The sequence below is a fragment of the Lemur catta genome, chromosome 20, assembly GCF_020740605.2.
Source record: "Lemur catta isolate mLemCat1 chromosome 20, mLemCat1.pri, whole genome shotgun sequence".
NCBI classification, from domain to species: domain Eukaryota; kingdom Metazoa; phylum Chordata; class Mammalia; order Primates; family Lemuridae; genus Lemur; species Lemur catta.
The window spans coordinates 5,370,846-5,392,145 of NC_059147.1; positions in this window are offsets into that span (position 1 = coordinate 5,370,846).

The following is a 21,300-nucleotide window of genomic DNA, read 5'->3' on the forward strand; positions in this document are numbered from 1 at the left end:
TGTCTTCTTTTGAGAAGAAGTAGATACTGATTCAGACTAACTGAAACACTCCTAAACTCTCCCATCCTCATCAGAATTTTACAGTAACAGAAGGGAATTTTCCCATGATTCATTTTACCTTCATTATGTGCAGTTTTGAGGAGAATTTCATATCATATTATCCTCAGTAATAAAAAGAAAGATCTGCTTCTCTGATTAAAAGCCTTTTTTCCATACTTTTGAAGAAGAAAAAATCTCTCTCTCTTGAATTGCTATTCTTGGCAGGAAATATTTTATCAGCTCAGGCTCCTAATTGGATAGGGACATGGCTATTGTGGTGCTTTTCTGTTGCAGACAGGAGACCTTTAGGTTTGGGAGACTGGAGACGCCTTTAAGTAGAAATCTGTTCCCTTTTGGTCCCTGACAATATTTGAAAATGACTGTGAAATGGGAAGAATAGAAGAATTCCCAGTGAATGATTCCAAGTTTCCAGAACTTCATCTCTGAGCTGCCTATTTCCTCCAAAGACAAAAGAAGCTGAGATTCAAGGAAGAACATACTTTTAAAAAAATCTTACTTTTGTTAAAAACATAAAATAGCATGCATTGCTATTATCTGAATGGTTAATTCTGCTTCACACTCTTTGCTCCCACAAATCATTCGCTTCTTTAACCAAAGTAATTTTAGTTGCAATGGAAATCTTTGTTCTATTTCAACACAGCATTTCCTTAAGCCTTGGACTATGGGAGACTTGGTCAGGGGCCCACATGGCTGGGGACCGGGTCTGGCCTCTCCTCCCACAGTTCCCTGGATGATGGCGTCCTGGTCTCTGAATAGAGTGGACAGGGCCCATGTGGCTACGTGGGCAGAGTACTCACGAGACCAACTTGTCCCTGAAGACTTACCTTTTCCCAGTTCACAGGTTTCATGCTTTGCAGACATTCTACGGCTGCAGGAACTGAGGCTCAGTCGTGGGAAAGGCTCATCCAAGCAAGGCCACGTGTCACTGGGTTCAGGCCTGTACAACAGCAGAGGCGTGCTTAGCCCTGTTACGGCTTTGACTGTGTCCCCTCCCAAAACCCATGTGCTAAAGTCCTAACCTCCAGTACCTCAGAATGCGACCTTGTTTGGAAATAGTGTCATTGCAGATGTAATTAGCAGAGTAGCACGGGCCCCTCATCCAATGACTGGTATCCGCATAAAAGGGGAAATTTGAACACAGAGACAGACGATCACAAAGGACGGGTGACATGAAGACACGCAGGGAGAACATGGCCACCTACAGGCCCAGGAGCAGGCCTGGGGCAGATGCTTCCTCCCACCTCTCGAGAGGAACCAGACCCGCTGAGGCCTCGCTGGGCTGTTAGCCTCCAGAACAGCGAAGCAATAAATTTCTGTGGTTCAAGACACCCAGTTTGTGGTATGTTGTTACTGCAGCCCCAGAAAACTCGTGTAAACCCCCAAACCAGACTGCTGTAAATGCTCTTCCGTGTCCCCACGAGTGAAATGCTTGGCCTAGCCCCGTCCTCCGGATGTGACTCACCATTAGAGGGGGAAAGGGCTTTGTGACAAGTGCCTGAAATGCTTCACCCTCATGTCCCTGCTGGTGCCACCAGGTCACCACACGGCACTGCTGTCCCTGCTCGTGTTTTCATGTCATCCTGGGTGCTCAGAGCTGAGGCCCAGAAAGGTTAATTGCTCCTCGAAAGCTGGCACTCTCTCTGTGGCCTGTCGCCTCCCAGCAGGTACCCTCCCTAAAGATGTGAGAAGCCACCACCGGTGTTTCCCTCCCTGACCTGTGGCGGTGCCACAGCCCTGCCGGCAGCAAGAGGCACGGCATGGAGGGTCCTGGCGGAAGAAGGGTGCGGAACACACAGCACCGGCGAGGACCGCTGCCACTGGCAACCGCTCCGGCAGGTGCCAGTAACGTCCTGAGGGGAATGGAAGGAGGACGGGGAGGGTTTGAGGGAGCTGGAGAGAGAGAGAGAAAGAGAGAAACCGCCAGACTGAAGTAGGTGCTTACCTTGGAAGGTGCAGAGGGTCACAGGTTTAAGGTGATGAAACATGAGCAGAAGAGAATAAACGCACCAAGGCAAACTCACCTGCTTCCCCCTCTGCCAGGGCAGGTCCTGGCATGGGGTTAATTGCCCTCTTCCCGCCAGTGCGCCTGGAAACCTGCCCGGACTGCGCATCTGTCAGGGCTGGGCGGCGCCACTCTGGAGGGGGCTCTGGGCGGGGCGGGGAGGGGGCAAGTGAACGCTTCCCTGGCCACCTCACTGCCACGGCCCACCCACAGTGCCACGGCCCACCTCGCTGCCACAGCCCACCCGCAGTGCCACGGCCCACGGCGCTCCCACGGCCCACCTGGCTCCCACGGCCCACCTCGCTGCCACGGCCCACCTCGTTCCCACGGCCCACCTCGCTGCCACAGCCCACCTCGCTCCCACGGCCCACCCGCAGTGCCATGGCCCACCTCGCTGCCACGGCCCACGGCGCTGCCACGGCCCACAGCGCTCCCACAGCCCACCTGGCTCCCACGGCCCACCTGTGCTGTCATGGCCCACCTCGCTCCCACGGCCCACCGTGCTCCCACGGCCCACCTCGCTGCCACGGCCCACCTGTGCTGTCATGGCCCACCGCGCCGCCACGGCCCACCTCGCCCCCATGGCCCACCTCGCTGCCACGGCCCACCCGCAGTGCCACGGCCCACCTCGCTGCCACGGCCCACCTTGCTCCCACGGCCCACCGCACTGCCACGGCCCACCTCGCTGCCACGGCCCACCTTGCTCCCACGGCCCACCGCACTGCCATGGCCCACCTCGCTGCCACGGCCCACCTTGCTCCCACGGCCCACCGCACTGCCATGGCCCACCTCGCTGCCACGGCCCACCTCGCTCCCATGGCCCACCGCGCTCCCACGGCCCACCTCGCTCCCATGGCCCACCACGCTCCCACGGCCCACCTCGCTGCCACGGCCCACCTGTGCTGTCATGGCCCACCGCGCTGCCACGGCCCACCTCGCCCCCATGGCCCACCTCGCTGCCACGGCCCACCTGTGCTGTCATGGCCCACCGTGCTGCCACGGCCCACCTCGCCCCCATGGCCCACCTCGCTGCCACGGCCCACCCGCAGTGCCACGGCCCACCTCGCTGCCACGGCCCACCTCGCTCCCACGGCCCACCGCACTGCCATGGCCCACCTCGCTGCCACGGCCCACCTCGCTCCCATGGCCCACCGCACTGCCACGGCCCACCTCGCCACCATGGCCCACCTCGCCCCCACGGCCCACCGCGCTGCCACGGCCCACCGCGCTCCCACAGCCCACCGCGCTCCCACGGCCCACCTCGCCCCCACGGCCCACCGCGCTGCCACGGCCCACCTCGCCCCCACGGCCCACCGCGCTGCCTCGCCCCCGCCCCACCTCCCGAGCCATCTGGCCCCGACCATCGCCGGACGGGGCTGCTCTGAAATGGCTCCACAGCCCCTTCATCGCCTGGAAGTTCAGCTCTCTCCTCGGCTCAGTGATGGGCTCCCAGAGACCCAGGCTTCCCGTGGAGGCCTGAGCAGCTGGCCTGTGACGCCCGGGTTGAAGGATTTAGGAAAAGGAGCTGGTCCGAGCTGTGTCTGCTCCACGTTCTGTAGTGAATTGGCGTTTTCATCCATAGGTCATCTCATTTAACTCCCAGAATAGTCTAGTGAGGAAAATGTCACTATCCCCATCTCACGGATGAGTAAACCGAGGCTCTGAAAGTCACCACGACTTGGTACTTACAGGCCTGAGGCTCAAACTCGGACTTGAAGGTCAGCTTTCCCGGCTCTTCCCTTGACGCCATGAGGAAGGGCCGGAGGGGAACCCCAACAGGAGAAAGATGCCCTCACGTGCCAGACTCAAGCCCCCCCCCCGAGGTTGCGCCCAGTGCCAGACCCTGGGGCGGGGAGCCCCTCAAACAGCGAGCACCCTGCCGGCAGGCAGTGTCACTGCAGCAGGGTCAACACACAGGCCCAACTCATTGTCGTGGTTTACAATGAGGGCTGTCATCTGGAGTTGTAAAAACGTTGGTCTGTACCCAAATTGCATAATTGCATATACATTTTTTAATCTGGAGCATTAATGCATATTTTCTAAAAACCTAGAGCACTTTTAAGAATCTACAGCCACCAAAACACAATAAGGGCTATCACTGCAGTTTTGCCCCAACTGCTGCGAGGCAGAAAGCTTTTCTTCTTCTCGTTTTTCACAGCAACACCCTCAGCGCCATCCTTGGCATCCGCCTCCTTCCCGTGTCTGCCGAGCTCGCGGGTTGACACATCACGTGCCAGCAGCCAGGCAAGCAGCGTAGACGGGGGCACGACCAGCTCATTCTGACACCGTCATCGCATTTCATTCCGAAGCAGCGTTTTGGAAAAAGGCTGGGGACACAGTGCACGGCGGCACGCTGGGATGGCAAAGTCGCCACAGTCCTCCGGACCTACTGTGTGCCTGGCATGGCTTAAAGTGGTTCTTACACACATTCCTCATTTCATTCCTCAATAACACTGTCCTGTCAGTGCCTCTGTAGCCCATCGTGCAGTTGAGGAAAGAGGCTTGGGGAACCTTTTGTAGAAACCTCACCTAGAGGTTGCCCAGTCTGTGCAGCACATGAGGAAAGCAGGCCTGGAGCCCAGGCAGTCTGACCCAGAGCCGGGCACAACGCCACTGCGCCGACAGAGCCAGGCCAGTGGCTGGGAGGCCTCTGCAGCCGGGGCGTGGTTGACGACACTTCTGTCCCACACACCAAGCTTCTGGCCTGTGGTCTCAGCCATGGCTGTGCACCAGAATAACCTGGAAAGATATTTTAAAATAGCCCAACCCTGGCTCTGACCACAGGGCTGCTGATTTCCTCACCTGGGGTGGGGCCTGCCCATTAGCACTTCTGAGACCCCCCAGGGCTGAGAACTACTGTCCCCAAGGACAGGAGCAGGTGGGGGTCACTTCCTCGGTGAGGCCTGGGCTCTGCCTCACCCACCCCGGTGATGAATCTGTAACTGGTTTTAGTGATTTCTACATCTGGCCTCACTCTCTGGTTTAATTGTGGCCAGGAATGAGGCAAGGGTATCGGGGTCGGGGGGGAGAGGGCACGAGAGAGGGGATGGGGACCGATGGGGAACAGCAGATGGGACTGGGGCGAGGGGCTGGAAGTCAAGCGCTGACACAGCGGGGGCCGCATCCGAGCCCTTGGACCTGCTGGGGGAGGAGGGCAGGCCCGTGTTGATTTGCTGCTGCTGCAGAGAGCAGATGTGGGGGTTTTAATGGCTTCTGTGCCAGGAGCAGCTGCCAGGTGACTCTGAGTTACGGCCCAGGCAAGGACTGGGGGCAGCAGAGAGGACGGGGAGGCCGTTGTCATCCTGACAGCAATAATCACTCCCACTTACTGGGCATTTCCTGTGTGCCGGGCCCTGTGCGGAGGGCAGAACGGGTTTCATGTCATTTGTTCTTTACACTCTGAGGTCCTTAGGAATTTTGCTCCCATTTATTTTACAAACAAGAAAACTGAGGCTCATGAGGGTATGAGTGGCAGAACTTTGACTCAAACCCAGGACCCTTGGCCTTCCAGAGCCGAGCTCTCAGCCCCACGGGGCTGCCCGCCGTGGTCAGAGTCCTGCACAGTGGTTCAGAGCCCACGCTGGCCGCTCGGCCAAGGCTCAAGTTTTGGCTCCGGCAGTTCCTGGGTGATTCACCTTGGAGAAAACCACTGGCTCTCTGTGCCTCGGCTTCCCCATGTGCACAATGGAATCATAGTGTTTGCACCACACCTGGGCCGCTGTGAGAAATAAGTGTGTTGGCACAGGTTGAGCTCGTAGAATAGCATCTGGCATCCAGGTGCCAAGGAAGCGAGCTGTCCCCACTCTATGTCCTTGTTGGGCATTCTCCCATTGAACATCGGGTCCCCAGGCTGATTCTGGAAAACCTGAGCAATTAGTGCTCAGTCCCAGGGAATGAAGGTGTTGGTTTTGTGGCTCCTGAGCCGGTCCTCACCCTTGGGCAGGGCCACGTGTGGTCCTTTAGTTCACTGTGTCCCCAGTGGTGACCAGAGCCAATTTGACGGGCAGAGCAGAATGACAGGAGGCCACTCGCTGCTGCAGCCGAGAAGCGGTGGGCGGGAGGGCGGCCGCTGCGGGCCCGGGCGTGTGGAGAACGAGGCCCTGGCAGCCATAGGAGCCGCATGTCTTTGTGCCCCCACATCAGGCCCCGGCCCCGGGGGTGTCCAAGCCTGTGTGTGTTGGCTGGAAGCACATCCCCGCGCCCTGGAGGGGGGCTGATGGGGCCCAAGAATGAGTCGAGCTGGGGGGCGATGGTCTGCAGTTAGCTGATACGAAAATAGATCTGTTTCCCGGCCCTTTTATTCCACACACAATGGCATCACCAGGCCACTCTCTCTTTCTCTTTCCAACAACAATGATGCCATCAATACCCTCCTGCGGACGTCTTTATCTGAAGGCTGGGAGGTATGAATTTTATCATCGCAGATAATCCTACTGGTTACAAAATATTCTAACCAAAGTGAGCCACTCCGATTGCTCATGGAGGCTGGTTTTCTGAACTCAAACAGACTTTTATTTGCTGAGTCCTCCTCCTACCTAAGCCTCCAGCCCTTCCCACACGTCCAAATGGCCCTTGCCAAAGCAGGAAGCCTTTCCAGAAAGTCTTGAAACTTGATTTCGGCCCAGGAATGAGCCCTCAGTGGGGACGGCAGTGTGTGTGACCTGCCCTAGGAGGACACATTCCCAGTGCAGTGTGCAGCAGTTTGCTGGGGTCGCAGTGCTCACCCGGTGTTGAGTCAGAGAACCGGAGGCTCTGACGGACCCCAGAGACCAGCTGGTAACTAATTCTAGTCTAACCTTGAGTTTTACAGGTGGGAAAACTGAGTCCCAGAGAAACGAAGCGACTCACCTAAAGTCACAGGGCGAGTGGGTGGCAGAGACAGGACGGGACGCCCTGCTCCAGGGCCCCCACCCAGTGGCACTGACTCATCCAGAGAGTAAATTATTCCCTTCCCAGCCGTATTTTCTTTTGCTCTCAATTGCGTCGGGGAGCAGGCTTGGCTTGCTGCTAGCATGAAGTTCATGCCTCTGCAACCGGGTTCATCTCCCTTCGCAACACGGGGCAGGCCTCTGCTGGCGACCAGGAAACAATATCTGCTTTGAATTTAATAACGTTGCTTTGTTTTCATTGTGTTTATAGTTAATAATACCACCTAATATTATTCATTTTCTACTTAGTTTTTTAATGACTATTTAAAAATGACTATTTTTTCATAGATTTAAAAATAATTCTATTTAAGTTTTTTTAAGTGAGTTTATTTAAGATGAAGTGCCAGTCATTAGCAGTGTAGGTGGGCTGTGGGTATGAGAAAACTCCAGAAGGCAGCAGTGGGAACAGCAAGAGTTTAGGATCTACTGCTTTGCATCTGGTGCTTCTCACAAACGTCTTCAGGGCTGAACTAAGTCTGTTGGGGAGAATTTCCGGAAAAAGATGCTGAACTCGAACTCATTTTTGTGTGTCTGCATTGGTCTCATCCTTTCTGAAGTACGTATTCTAACAGACACATGCGTTTTTTTTTTTCCTATTAGTGATATTTTGCTCTAATGGAGGCAGGATGGTGCTCGCTGCAGATGCACATTTGGAGGTTTGTTGGGGACTGTGCTGGGCTGAGGGTCCCGGCTCAGCCCCCCACCCCCCGCCTGTCCCACTGCAGACAGATCGCCACCTCCTGTGGCTGACTCGGTCTGTCTCCAGCTACATGTGACCCAGCTGGCACTGAGTGAGAAAGTGTATCCTTTTACAGTTTTTGTGTAGTGTAACAGGGGTCCCAGAACCAGTCTGGAGGGATTCAAACCCTCCTGCTCCCGCTCAGCCGTGTGCCTAACCCCTCTTGGCTTGGCGTCCATGTCCGTAACTAAGGGATTGCGAGGTGGAGGCATCGCATGTTTTGCACCATGGGATGCTGTGTGCGTCTCAGCCTCACTCGTGAGATTCCAGCATCCCGGGGGCATCTGCTGAGCTAATCAGGCGAGGCGGGGGAGAACCAGAGGAGCTGGCAAGGTCATTCACACCCTGGCTTCTGTCACCACAGCCACCGTAAGCTTCCTTGAGGGGCAGGAAGCACCCAGCACACTGCCAAGGACTTACTAGCAAGCGAATGGAACAGACTGAATTTGGTGGGTTTAGATGGGATTGTGTTGCACTGAGTGGTTCTGACCATCTCTTCAGTCACCAAATCCTTTTCGCGCATCTGCTACGTGACAGCGTAGACCCATAAGCCTATCCAAGCCAGGCTGACATCAGAGCTCTGTTTCTCAGTTTCCTTATCTATAAAATGGGTCTAACAATAGTGCTCACCTATAGGGGCTTGTGAGGAAAGGAGAAGATAAAGCCCCTTAGAAAAGTATAGCACGGAGGGAGTGATCAAGACATTTCATTTCAGCCATTATGACCGTGGACAGTGTGCCAGGATGGAACAGTGAGTAGCATGGACGTGGCCCTGTCCTCATGCTGGGTGTGGTCTGGCAGGGGAGACAGGTAAAAACAAATAAACAAGCAAAAATGTGTAATTAGAAATTGTGACTTTGCTACGCAGTGAGATGATGACGAGGGCCACGTTTAGGGTCTGGCATCAGGTCCAGCCTCTCTGAGAAAACAGTATCCAAGGGGAAGCCTGCAGGAGAACGAGCAAGCTATGCGAAGACACGAGGGGTGACTCAGACAGAGGGACCAGCACGTGAGAAGGCCCTGGGGGGAGGAGGGCCAGAGTGCCCATGGGGCTGGGGGCCAGGGCGGGCGCTGGAGGGTAACCAGGGATCTCTCCCCGGAGCACTCAGGAAAGAAAATTTCCTAAGGCTTAATGAGATGCCACGTATTTTAGCTTAATTGACTCAATGACATTGACCCTGAAGCAACCTCAATGCACAACTCTGGGAACGATTCATTCATCCCTGTTTGCAGCCTGTGTCCACCGGGCAGCACTCAGCTTTATAATCCTACCGCTTTGCTGCAGCCAGGAAACAGACCCTGTGGGAGATGGAGCTGCATGGAAAGTGCGGGTCCCCCGGAGGCCAGGGTCCTGGGGCCATGCAGAGGGTGAGGCCAGGCCAGGCCAAGCAGGACCGTCTGCCCAGCCACCCGGACACCACTGAGCTCCTCTGGCACTCGGGCTGTGGGGGAGATTTACGGCTTGAATTTACATCTTTATGTGTCACCCTGTGAACAAGTCTCTTGTTTAAAACATGCTTTATTACCGGCAGACGACTCTATCCCATTTAAATCATAAAATCTGGGAGGCAGCTCTCTCCTGGGCCTCCCGTGTCTCCAGTCTGAGCTTTGGGCGGCTGCCCTGAAATTATTCTTCTGGTCAAAGTCCAGCAGCGACGTGCCTTCCTGGGCACACTAAGCAACCGTTAGGAAGAGCTGACGCCCACCCGGTGCCCGGGGCCCCACTGCAATACGTTCTTGCTCAGCCCTCGCAACACGGTGAGGCACGTATGATAATCACCCCCATGTTAAAGATGGGACATCTGGGGCACAGGGAGGTTGACGGGCTTGCCCAAGGCCCCACAGGCGGTCCATGGCAGAGTCGGGACACAAATCTACCCAGGCTGGACTCCAGAGCCCAGGCATGTCGAGGCAGGGCTGTGCTGGCCTGGTGTTCAGGGCAGTCCCACATGTGTGTTAGGAAAGACTCTAACCGTGGCCTCCCATGTGGGGTAAAACTGACCACGTACCTAGAGCATCTAGCAAATGCTCTTTAAGGGCCAGTCTATGCTGACTGCCCATCTGCTCCGAAAAGATTAAAGAGTGTTGGCAGCCTGACCAACTTGCTTCTTTAGCTAAAATCTGCGGCAGAGCTCTACTGCCCTGTGCCCCCAACAGCCTATGCTCACGTCTGGTATGGTAGCATAGACCCTCACTACTTAAAGTGGGGTCCCGGGACAGGGGCATGGACCTCACCTGGGAACTCGTTGGAAATGCAAATCCCCAGCATCAGAACCTGCAGGCTAACACACTCTCCCCAGGACTGTTGTGCACCTGGGTGTTTGAAATGCCCTGGCGTAACCGTTGTAGATCCACTAATTCGTTTGTTACAAGCACTACTAGGTGCTCGCATCTGTGCCAGGGGAGAGGAGGGGAGAATGAGCAGTGGACGAGGCAGCGTGGCCTCCGCCCTCCCAGGGCCGCACGAGAGGCAGACCAAGTGCAGGAAGGCTAGAGCGGGGTAGATTCTACATGCCCGTGCTCTGAGAATGCTACCAGGGACATAGGGACCGTCTGAGCAGGGCAGGACGTCAGAGAGGGCTGCCTAGAGGAAGTGGCATTTGCTAGCTAAGTGGGGATGGGGATTTGGGGGACTGGGGTTCCTCAGCAGAAGGAAGCTGGCTCAGAAGCTTGTTAGTGCAGATGCAAGGTCCCTAACTTTGTCTGGTCCTGGGCATGGATTCAGATTAGGCCTCTGCCCTTATTAGCTGTGAAATAATAATAATAATAATAATTATAATATATGTACAGTGTCTGGTCATCTATTTCACTTTGTGTGTGTTATCACCATGACCAGTCAGGCATTCAGTCTGGCCTTTTTTGTGTGAACCCCAGTATTGCACTGGATGGCCACCGCTCCCCAGTCTGCCCAGCACCCACTGAAACTGCCCTGTGTGGTCTCCTCCCAAAGGAGCCTGGTGGGGCAGGGTGCATGCGGCTTCCTCTGGTCACCTCGCTCGGACTCAGCCTGCAGGACGAGCTCTAATCCCACCATCTGCTTCAGCACAGTGATGCTAATGCAATAGTGACTCTTCCTGTTCCCACAACTTGTCAGCTGTTAAATCGTGTAGAATCACAGGCCAGATATGCAAAGATTGGTTTTCCCTCCCTGGTGCTTTCTATGGAAGTGGCAGGGGCACAGCCACTAGCGTTCCCAGAGGTGGCTGGGAGGGGCCTCGTCTCAGACGGGGAAGCTGGGCCTGCAGGACGTGAACAGGGCTCTGGGCGCTTCTCAAGACATTCCCGGGAGTCCCGCAGTCACTGGTGTCTTTGCAACTGGTCAGGTTTCAACAGGCCAAATTTTTTTTAAGATTTTCCACATTTTTATCCTTCTACCACTTTCTAGTACATTGCCAACTCCTGCCACCAAAGACACTGGTGAAAATATTTCTGCATTTCTGATTGCTGGAAAAAAACTGGACAAAACCCACCCAGATTTTAACTTTCATATGACTGGCTTTTCCGTCACCAGCCCCTTCCCGCAGGACGGCTGAGTGTGGGGACACCTGACACACAAAGGGCAGGAGGTAGACGGGACAAGGCGTGAGAACCACCAGGCTAGTTTCTCTCAACTTCTCATTTAAATGTTTGCTGAATAAGATAATTTATTCAACAAATATTTGTTGAGCACCTACTATGTGCCGAGCATTGTTCTAGCCACTGAAGGCAAAGTGGTGAATATTCAGTGAGGCATGCAGGCCACAAACAAATTTTAAAAATGGATCGATAAGATTATTTCTGAAAGTAAAATTTGCCATGAAGAAGACGGGACAAGAGAGTATGTGAAAGCTTTGCTGTAAAGTTCGGCCCACAGTAAATGCCCAACTTCTGCTGAATGGAAGCAAGCTGCTCAATTCAAAGGGCATCACCAGGGCATGTAGAAAAGAGAATGGAATTTGGAGATAAACAGCTACAAATTGGTCTCCAGCTCTCTTGCTTAGTACCTCTGTGGCCTTGGGCAAGTTCCTTAACTTCTCTGTGCCTTGGGTCCCTATTCAGGGCTGGGTGTGGCTAGAGAGGCACTTGAGGAGTAAAGTGTAAGGAAGCTCTCACTCTCAGGGTGGTGCAAACGTCGGGCTGGCACTTGCAAGACCCGAGAGTGAGTGCTTCCTTAAACTGTGCCCCTGGCTGCCCCGTCCACACCTGACCTTGGATTCAGATGGAAAAATAGCAGCACCTGCCTCCTAAGGTTATTATAAGGCAAGGATTAACTGACACGTGAGAAGAGAAATGAGAGACTGTCTGCAAACTGGCAGCTCTTGGTGACTAAGAGGAGAAGCACGTTGCCAGGATCAGACTGTGCCAAGGAAGCGGGCTGGGATTCAAACCCAGCTCTTCTTTTGTTTTTCTGTTTTACCATTTTCCATTGCTAGGACCTAAAAGAAAGTGGGAGAGCTTCCATTTGCCCGTTTGCGGTGCATTGTCATTAGCACCCAGCTGTGTGCTCACAACTGGGCTATCCTCGTGCTGAGGAGCTTTTGCCACCGTGGCCAGAGCAAGGATGAATGTGCGTCTCTGCATGAAAGGGTGCAGCCCAGGCTGAAGGATTTGCTCGCAGGCTCCTCTCCTTGCTCTAGAGTAGGGATTGCAGCCCCCCTGAGGGGATCAGGTAAGGCACAGAGTGGGCTCCAGATGCCAGCCCCCACACTGCCCCAGCCTGGGTGCCGGAATCCCCCACGAAGCTACCCAGCCATACACGGCCCAGCATGGGGTTCCTAATGGAAAATGGCCTGGCTATTAGCGCTTTGCAAATTAAGGGTCCTTTCATTTATTACCATGCTCTGCTAAGGATGAGCATTAATTTTTTTCTCAAAGCAAATTCACTGGAAACAGACAGTTTAGAATTTATGCTTGTAATGATGGCTACATGGGCCATTAAGACCACCTCTAAGTGAGCTTAATTTGTAGCAGATAAATGTATATGTCTACATATTTTTCAACATAGTTTATGGTGCATCTTGCACAGCTGTGCCCAACTGATTAAATCCTCACAAAATTTAAATAGGAAACCCATTACGTAGACAGTATTATAGCCATTCATCATGGAAGCAGTTTCAGGTAACTCTTTCAGTGCCAGGCTGGGAGATATGCCAGGATTTTTTCTTGGGGTGTGTTGGGGGTGGGTAGGGAGGGGGCTGTCGAGAATGTAGGAGCTTCCTGTTCCCGACCTCTTTGTTGTTTCTACTCGCCTGGACACTCTGAGATGTCTTAGCACAGGGAAACTTCTGGAGAGTGTTTTAGTATGGGGAGAATAGACCCCAGACTCTCCTAGGTAGTCGGACACCTGCTGTCTAGTGGTGGTGGTCTTCATAGCCCCTCATGTGCACACCGTGTTGTTCACACAGCACTGGTCAGCGCGTGTGGACCAGGGCAGCTCCGCCTTGGCAGTCTCCGCCAGCTGCTGAGCCTGCGTACGTCTCAGCAGACCATAATAAGCAGCAGAGTGTAGCAGCAGTAGAATAGGGTTCAGAGCATGCGCTCTGGCTCAGTAGCCGTGGGGTTACAGTCCCACCCAGCTGCTGGCTGGCAGTGTGCAACCCCGGGCAAGTTATCCGAGAGCACAGTCCTGCCAAGGGCTCAGTCCAGCGTCTGGGACATCATCCATGTTCAGTGACTGGAACCTTGTTGCTATCATCGCTTCTGTTCGTAACAGACACTGTGGTTGCCCCACCCACAGCCCCTTGGTATCCAGTGTCCAATGCACACCAACTGCAAGCACCCAGAGCTTTTCGCTTGAGGAAATTTGTGCAACAAGTTAATGATCAGAGTTCATTGGGACAGACCCCAGGTTCTCTAAAGTCAAGCTCTTTCCATAACCCCATTTTCAAGGGAGTTTTGTTTTAGAAGAGGCTATCCAGGTAGTATCCCTTTAATGTAATAAGTATATGTCTGCACATTTTCATTAGGATCCTTTAGGTTCTTCTTCTAAATGTATCTTCAGGATAAGGGGAGGTGGTGATTTAAAAGAACGAGCACCTGACTGACATTCCATAAAGAAACCACTCTTTCCGGAGCACCTCTTCCCTTTCGAGTCACTAAATCTCAGTTCAACTCTTGTCTGACGCTGCCTGTGCGATCCTGGGCAAGCTGCTTAACCTCTCTGAGTCTAAGTTTCCTTCTCTATAAAATGGGAATAGGCATAGCACCTACCTAACAGAATATGGTGATGGCAAAATGAAATTGTCCACGAGAAGCCTATTGTGCTTGGTACTTGGGTTTCAAGACTCAAGGGCACTGACGTCAGCCTGTTCCCAGTAGGAAACAGAGAACAGGCTTGAATACAGGGAACTTTAATTCAATGAGATGCATTCAACAATTGAAATGTATTCATGCTGTTCCAAGAGAGGCTCTATTTCTATAGCGGTGACTGTCAGAGGAGGCTGCGCGTAGGTAGTGATGTCAGAGCTGAGCAGCAAAGGAGGGGAAGGGATGAAGTTTTCCAGGGAACAAGGGCAGGCAGGTGTCCTGGGATAGAAGGGCCAGGTGCGTAGCTGGCAGAGCCGTAAGTCTTTCAGGGCCTCAGCCGCTTTGGTCTTGCTAAAGCCTCCACCGCAGTGCAGCAAGGAGAGAGCCAGCACTCAGGAGGCAGGCGGGCGCCACCTTGAAGGGCCCTGCTTACTGTCACACGCAGCTGAGACTTCGCCCTGAAGCTAACGGGGAGCCTTTGGAAAGTTTTATTCCAGAGCTTGATGGGATTATGGGATTGAATTTGCATTTTAGAAGAATCTCCTCTGCAGCCACATGGAGAATAGCTTGAAGGGGAGTAAGAATGGTGTTGGGGGTGGCAGTCAGGGGACAATGGCAGGTATCCCATAGAGGAGGGTCTGGGGCAGTGGGACTGGGGTGGAGAGATGCTTCAGAAACAGAATCGTCAGATTGGGTGATTACAGGTGCGGAGGGAGGGTGGTGACAAAGCGGATGTCTGGTCCACAGCTTGGCACCACCCACTCAAGGCCGAAGGGAGACTGGCTTGGGACGGGGAGGAGGGTTAGAACATGGGACCAGCTGGGGGCAGGATGGCATGTTGTGTTTTGGGCGCCTTTGGGGTGAATTTGATTTTTTTATTAATATTTTTTTTGGTCTCAATCTCGCAAGGAACCCTTGGCATGAAACAATACCTCCCAGGAAAAGAGAAATTGACGGATGGGTAATTGACTCTAAAGTCCTAGCAGATGATTGCTGGCACCAAGCAAATCTCTTTCCTGTGAACTGCGTTTCAATACAGTGAGGTCTCTGGCTGTTTATTAACTCCGGGGTCACGAGTAAACAGCATGCTTCAAAATGTGACCAATTAAGGACAAAGCGGAGGTGGGGGCCATCTCGCTCTCCGTTTGAAAGGAATCAAGTGAAATGTTCTAAGTGTCCAATTTCACCTGTCAGAGCTACTGAGCTGTGGTTACTGGCGCCCAGTTCTCAGAATCTGTGCAGTTTATTAGCACATCGCCCCTCTTCTAACAGACCCTGCGGTTCCCCCCCTGGACATCAGTCGGGGAGCAAAGGGGGGCTTCACTTTTCCGCTCCGGCTTTGTGAAAGACTGTTTTTTCTGTCTTGACTGAACAGGCGCAGGGAGCGGCCACGGGAAGAGAAGCTGACGCTGGAGTGCCCAGTGTGTGCCGGCATCACGCTGACAACACCGCCACAGTTGTGAAGAGTCACAGGGCAGCAACAGTCACCACCGCTTACGTGGAGCTTACCCTCGGCCAGCCCGGCGCTGAGCCCTCTGCATGCACGGTCCCTTTTAGTGCTTTCAACAACTCTACACGGCAGATCCTGTGATTACTCCCATTTTACAGACGAGAAAACCGAGGCTGGAGTGGTTAAGAAACACGCTCACCACATAGTCAGTCAGTGGCAGAGCTGGAACCCGAACCCAGGGCCAGCTGGCGTGGCCCATGGCGTGGCTGGTACGTGGCTGAGCACGACCAGGGCTCTTCACAAACCTCTGGCTGCCTGAGCCGCCCAGGCCGGCATCCCTGCATCCCTCCTGCTGCCCCCACGGTGCTTACGCAGCGGCTCCTGCTGCTGCAAGGCCACCTTCTCCTTCCCTCCCGCCTTTCCCTTCATTCAGGCGTACCCCGGGTTCACCTCCTCCAGGAAGTGCCCTGATTAACTCTTTCCCTGCTCTCTCCAGATACCTCACCCCGAACGGCTCCTGTCGCCACATCCGGCGATGCTGGTCTGTCTTGGGTTCCTCAGGCTCTGTGTGTGTGTGTGTGTGTGTGTGTGTGTGTCTACGTGCGTCTTAGTGTGTGTTCATCTCTGTGTGTGTGTGTCTCCGCATGCGTCTTAGTGTGTGTTCATCTGTGTGTCAGTGTGTATGCGTCTCTGCATGCGTCTCCGTGTGTGTTCATCTGTGTGTGTCTGTGTGTGCGTGCATGTGTGTGTCTCTGCATGCGTCTCAGTGTGTGTTCATCTGTGTGTCAGTGTGTATGCGTCTCTGCATGCGTCTCCGTGTGTGTTCATCTGTGTGTGTGTGCGTGTGTGTGTTCATCTGTGTGTGTCTGTGTGTGCGTGCGTGTGTGTGTCTCTGCATGCATCTCAGTGTGTGTTCATCTGTGTGTGTGTGTGTGTGTGCGTGTGTGTGTCCTTGAGTGGATGCCCTGCTCTTCCAGTCCAGGGATCACCTTCCGTATTTCCTCCAGTGGTTAAGATTTACCATGTGGCTGACAACCTGGGCATCCCGTTATCTGGCCATTTTACCTCAGTTGGACCTACCTGTTCTCTGCCACTTCCTGACTGTGTGATCTTGGACAAGGTAATTCAACTTTCTGTGATCAGCCTTCTCATCAGCAAAATGGGGGATAATATCAGCACCCACCTGGTAGGATCACTGTGAAGGTTAAAAGCAATGACACGTGGGCAGCTCTCAGCATGGCACCCGCAAGCGCTCGCTAGGTGGGAGCTACTGACGCTGTCATCACGGGGTCAGCAAAGAGGCACAGGGCAGCCTGCACGTTAGCAGTAAGAGGCGCTTTGCAGGTTTCGAGGAACTTACCTGTGCGTTGCCTCTTCTGATACCTATAACCCACCGAGAGACAGGCAGAACGAGCGGAGTGTACCACCCCCTTGTGCAGTTGCCGTTTCTGGGTGGAACCTCACGGCTCTCCCATGGTTTATGGATGGGGTACAGAAGACTTCTGAGCCCCCAAAATTACATGTGCATTATTTATGCACGTATGTTCATGTACGTTCTTCTGAAGAAAGGCCCCCATTGCTTTATGGGACTCTCAAAGGCCCCTCAGATCCCAAAAGGCTGAGAATCACGGGTCTAATTGAACCATCCACATTTTGTAAATGGAGACACCATGGCCCAGAAAGAGAAAGTGGCCTGTCTTGGGCTCTTGAGTTAAGCAGAGGGGGGCCTGGGGTCTCATGTTCTGACTCTCAGGCCGAGGCTTCGTCCACCCCCCTGACTCAGCCTACCTAGGTGGATGTCAGGTGAGGACGGCCACCGGCCAGGGCCTGCTACTGCCTTTACGCGGGCAGCCTGGCAGGGGACTGCCCCAGCAGCAGGAGAGGAGAACCACAGGGCAGGGGCCCGGGAACGCACTAGGGCCTGCTGTTCGTGTGAGGCGAGCACTAACTGCACTGGCAGGGCGTCACTGACGGCCACTGGGGCCATGGTAACGAGCTCGCCGGAACACTCCGGAGCTGTTGATGACTTCCAGAAGGCAGGCGAGCGGGCCGCCGTGGGGACGGGGCCTGCTGGCCGAGAAAAGCCAGCTCCAGGCTTGTATTTTCTCAATAGGGAGGAATGGGAGCACGTGTTAAAGACCTCACCCACCCATGCACACCACGTGTGCACATGCCTGCCCGGGCGCACACACGTGCACGCACACGTGTGCACTGGAATGTGGATGTCAAAGAATTGAGCTTCTTTCTAAGAAGAGCCCCCACCTGCCCTTTTTCCCCGAAAACAGTTGGGTGTGAAGGGAAGGTGTGAAGGTTTCAGCTGCCGGCAGAGAGAAGGGGCTTTCCGGAAGCCCCGGGAAGGTTTGCCAGCCCAATCGATGTTAGGGTGACGGCCGTAGCGATAACATTTAATAGTCTTTAAACAGGGACAATACATTTGCAAATTTCTTTCACATACTTTTTCCCACTGAGTCTCAAATAACCCAGAGAGGATGGGGCATATTTAATATTTATACCACATTTATTTATTTAGCTTGAGTTATTCACCATTTTAGTGTGATTTCATTGTCCCCTACACGGGGACTAAAAACAACCATGGCTGCAGAATTTTAAAATTTCATTTGTATGCACCACACAAAGGTGTCAAAGGTTATTAATTGGCTATCGATTTGGATTTTATGAAAAAAAATGTATGTACATATTTAGAAACTAAAATGCAAGACTGTGTGGTGTGTTTGCGTTTAAATTTACACACAGCTTCAAGTTTAAACAGTAAAGAAACACATCAAATAAAAATTAACGGTCTATTGTCCAACTTCCCAAGACCCATTCTCCAGAGGCAACCAAAGGAAGGCATAGCTCGCCCCATTTTATAGTCTCAGAGAGGGTAATCGGTTGGCTTAAAGTCACACAGCAGGCCAGGCAGCACCTGGAAAGCGTGTTTTTGACTGCAGGTGCAGCCTGTGGCTGTCTTAGCAGATTTCCCTCACCTGGGGTCCAGGGATGAGTGCGGGGCGGTTGAAACAGGGTGCTCTGGACTCAGCCGCAGAAAAATGCAGATAAAATCCCTTGTGCACCTGTGCGCATGTGTTTTTCTGTGGAGAGAACTTATATAATTTTTAAAATCAGATTTCCAAGAGGCATCTTAAAACAACCAAGATTAAAAACTGTAGCATCAGAGAAGCCACTCAGGAAGTTTTAACAGCTGTCGCTCTAAATCAGAGACTTAAGAAGAACCAAGAATGTCACGTGGTTTGGAGACCAGCCTTATGCTCTTAGATAATTTGAGGTTGGTGATTCTAAGTGTGACCCCGGGACAGTAGCAAGTCACTTGTGAGTTCCTTAGAAATGCAAATTCTCAGGCCTCCCCGACACCCACTGGATGGGAAACCCTGGGGACAGGGCGGGGACAGCATCTGTCTTCTAACAAGCCCTGTAGGGGTGTCTGATGTTCCCTAATGTTGGAAAACACTGTTCCAAATCATTAATTTTTAATAAATATACGTTTCTAGTTTAAAATGGTTCGCTGGTATTTTAAAAATGATCTTTTTAGGTTGGTTAGGTTTATAATTCAGGTTTAAAATTGGTTTTCTTTTTTTAGGGTTTAACAAATCAGTGCAGCTAGTTTGAATTTGGGGCCAGGGCCCCGACTGACTGTGGTCCTGCCCCATCTGCTCTCCACCCACTCCTGCAGCTGCAAAGTCACCTCGGATACCAGCTTCTCCACCAGCGGCTGCTGGGAGGTCAGCCAGGGGCACTCCGGAAACAGCCCAGTGATGGGCCAGACACTTCTGGGGCCGGGGAGCTGAGCAGACGGAACAAACACCTCAGACCGCTGCTCAGAGAGCCTGCAGGACTTGGGTGACTCAGTGCTGCTAAGTGGTGAGCAGGCCGAGCCCTGGCAGCGGGGCTGAGACCTCCCTCTCCTTGCATGCAGTCATCAGCAGAGCCTTCTGTTCCACCTGTCCCCCGAGATGACTACTGACAACCCAGAAGCATGACGTGGCTCCAACCAGGCTTCCCTCCAGAGTCCTTTCCTCCTCACCTGAATCTTCCCTTACAGCTCAGTCCAGCTCTCTTATTCACCTGTCAGCTGCTGTTCCTTCTCTGGAGATCCAGTTCAGAGCTTGCCTCCTCCAGGAAGCCTTCCCAGACTTCTCCAGCCCATCTCCCTGCTCTAAGCACAGGTTCTTGTCAAAAGTATCTTATGATTTGGGGTTTACATGCTTTCTTTTAATTATGGTTTGAGTTCATTGATTCATTAATTCCTTTCAACCACTCAAAACACTTTTTTAGCAATGTCCCCAAGCACTGTGCTAGAGGCTAGAAATGATTCGGAATCACCTCAGCCTTCAGAGATCTTATAGAATGACAAGAACAACAGCAGCCACCACTGCAACAACCTCACCGAGCATGTTAAAAATACCTGATCACATCCACAGTCTGAAATTACCTCATGTCCTTCTTTGTTCACCTCTGTCTTCACTCCTCCTCCGTTAGCAATGAGGCTAAACGTGGGACAAGATGTGCTGGGTCATAGAGTAGCTGTTCAGTTAATTTTATAAGAAACTGGCAAAGAGTTTTCCAAAGTGCTTGTAACATTTTACACTCCCACCAGCAAAGTGGGACAGTTTCCACTGCTGCGCGCTGTTTTCCGCGTTTAGTGACGGCAGGTTTTCTAGTGTCAGCTGTTTTAGTGGGTGTGAAGGAGGACCTCGTCGCAATTGTATGAATAATTTGACAAATGGTGTTGAATGCCATTTCATGAGCATATCGACCATTCATATTATATATCTTCTCTTATAAGGTGTGCTGTCACGTCTTCTGCTCATTTTTAGAGGGTGTTACGTTTCTTTGAATTATTACAGGAATTACGTATATGATGCAAATCCTTTCTCAGATATATGTCAGATATACAAATACGCTTCCCACAGTGTATGGTTTGCTTTTTCTTTTTCTTAATGGTGTCTTTTGATAAGCTGACACTTTTAATTTTGATGAAGCCTAATTTACCAGTTTTTTTTTTATGGCTTGTGCTTTTAAGGTCCTCTCCAAGAAATCTTTGTCTACCTCAAAGCCGTGAAGCTTTTCTTAAATGTTTTCTTCTAGGAGCTTTAGAGTTTTAGCATTTACATTTAGGTCTATGATCTAGTACAAATGGAATTTTTGTATGGTATGAGATAAAGGAGGAGGTTAAATTTTTTCCGTACAGCTACCCAGTTGTTCCAGCACCATCTGTTGAAGTCTTTCTGTTCCCCCACTGAATTGCCTTGGTATCTTTATTGATGATAAATTAACTATGGATGTGTAAATCTATCTTAGACTCTCAATTCTACTTCATTGTTGCATGTGTCTATCCTATGCCAATATCGCACTGTCTTGATTCTTGTAGGCTTTTAATAAATCTTTAAGTCAGTGTAGCACGAGTCCTCCAACTTTGTTCTTCAAAATTGCTTTAGCTCTGTAGGTCCTTCCCATGACCATCAATTTTAGAATTAAATTATCAATTTCTAAGAAAAAGCTCAGGGGTGTTTTGATTGGGTTCTCATATGTTAATAAAATATACATCAATTTGGTAAGAATTGCATGTTAAGAATATTGAGTCTTCCAATCCACGAGCGTTGTAACGTTCTCCATTTATTTCGATCTTCTTTAATTTATCTCAGCAATGTTTCGTGGTTTTTGTGTAAAGGCTTGGAACATATTTTGTTGTATTTATGCCTAAGTATTTATGGTCTTACATTTTGCAAATGGAATTGTTTTTAAATATTATTTTCCCATTGTGTGCTGCTACTATAGAGTTGATCTTTGTATGTTGACCTTGCATCCTTTGGCATTGCTGTCTTCGCTTCTGTCTTGGCATGTGTTCCATGTCTGTCAACTTACCCATATCTTAGTA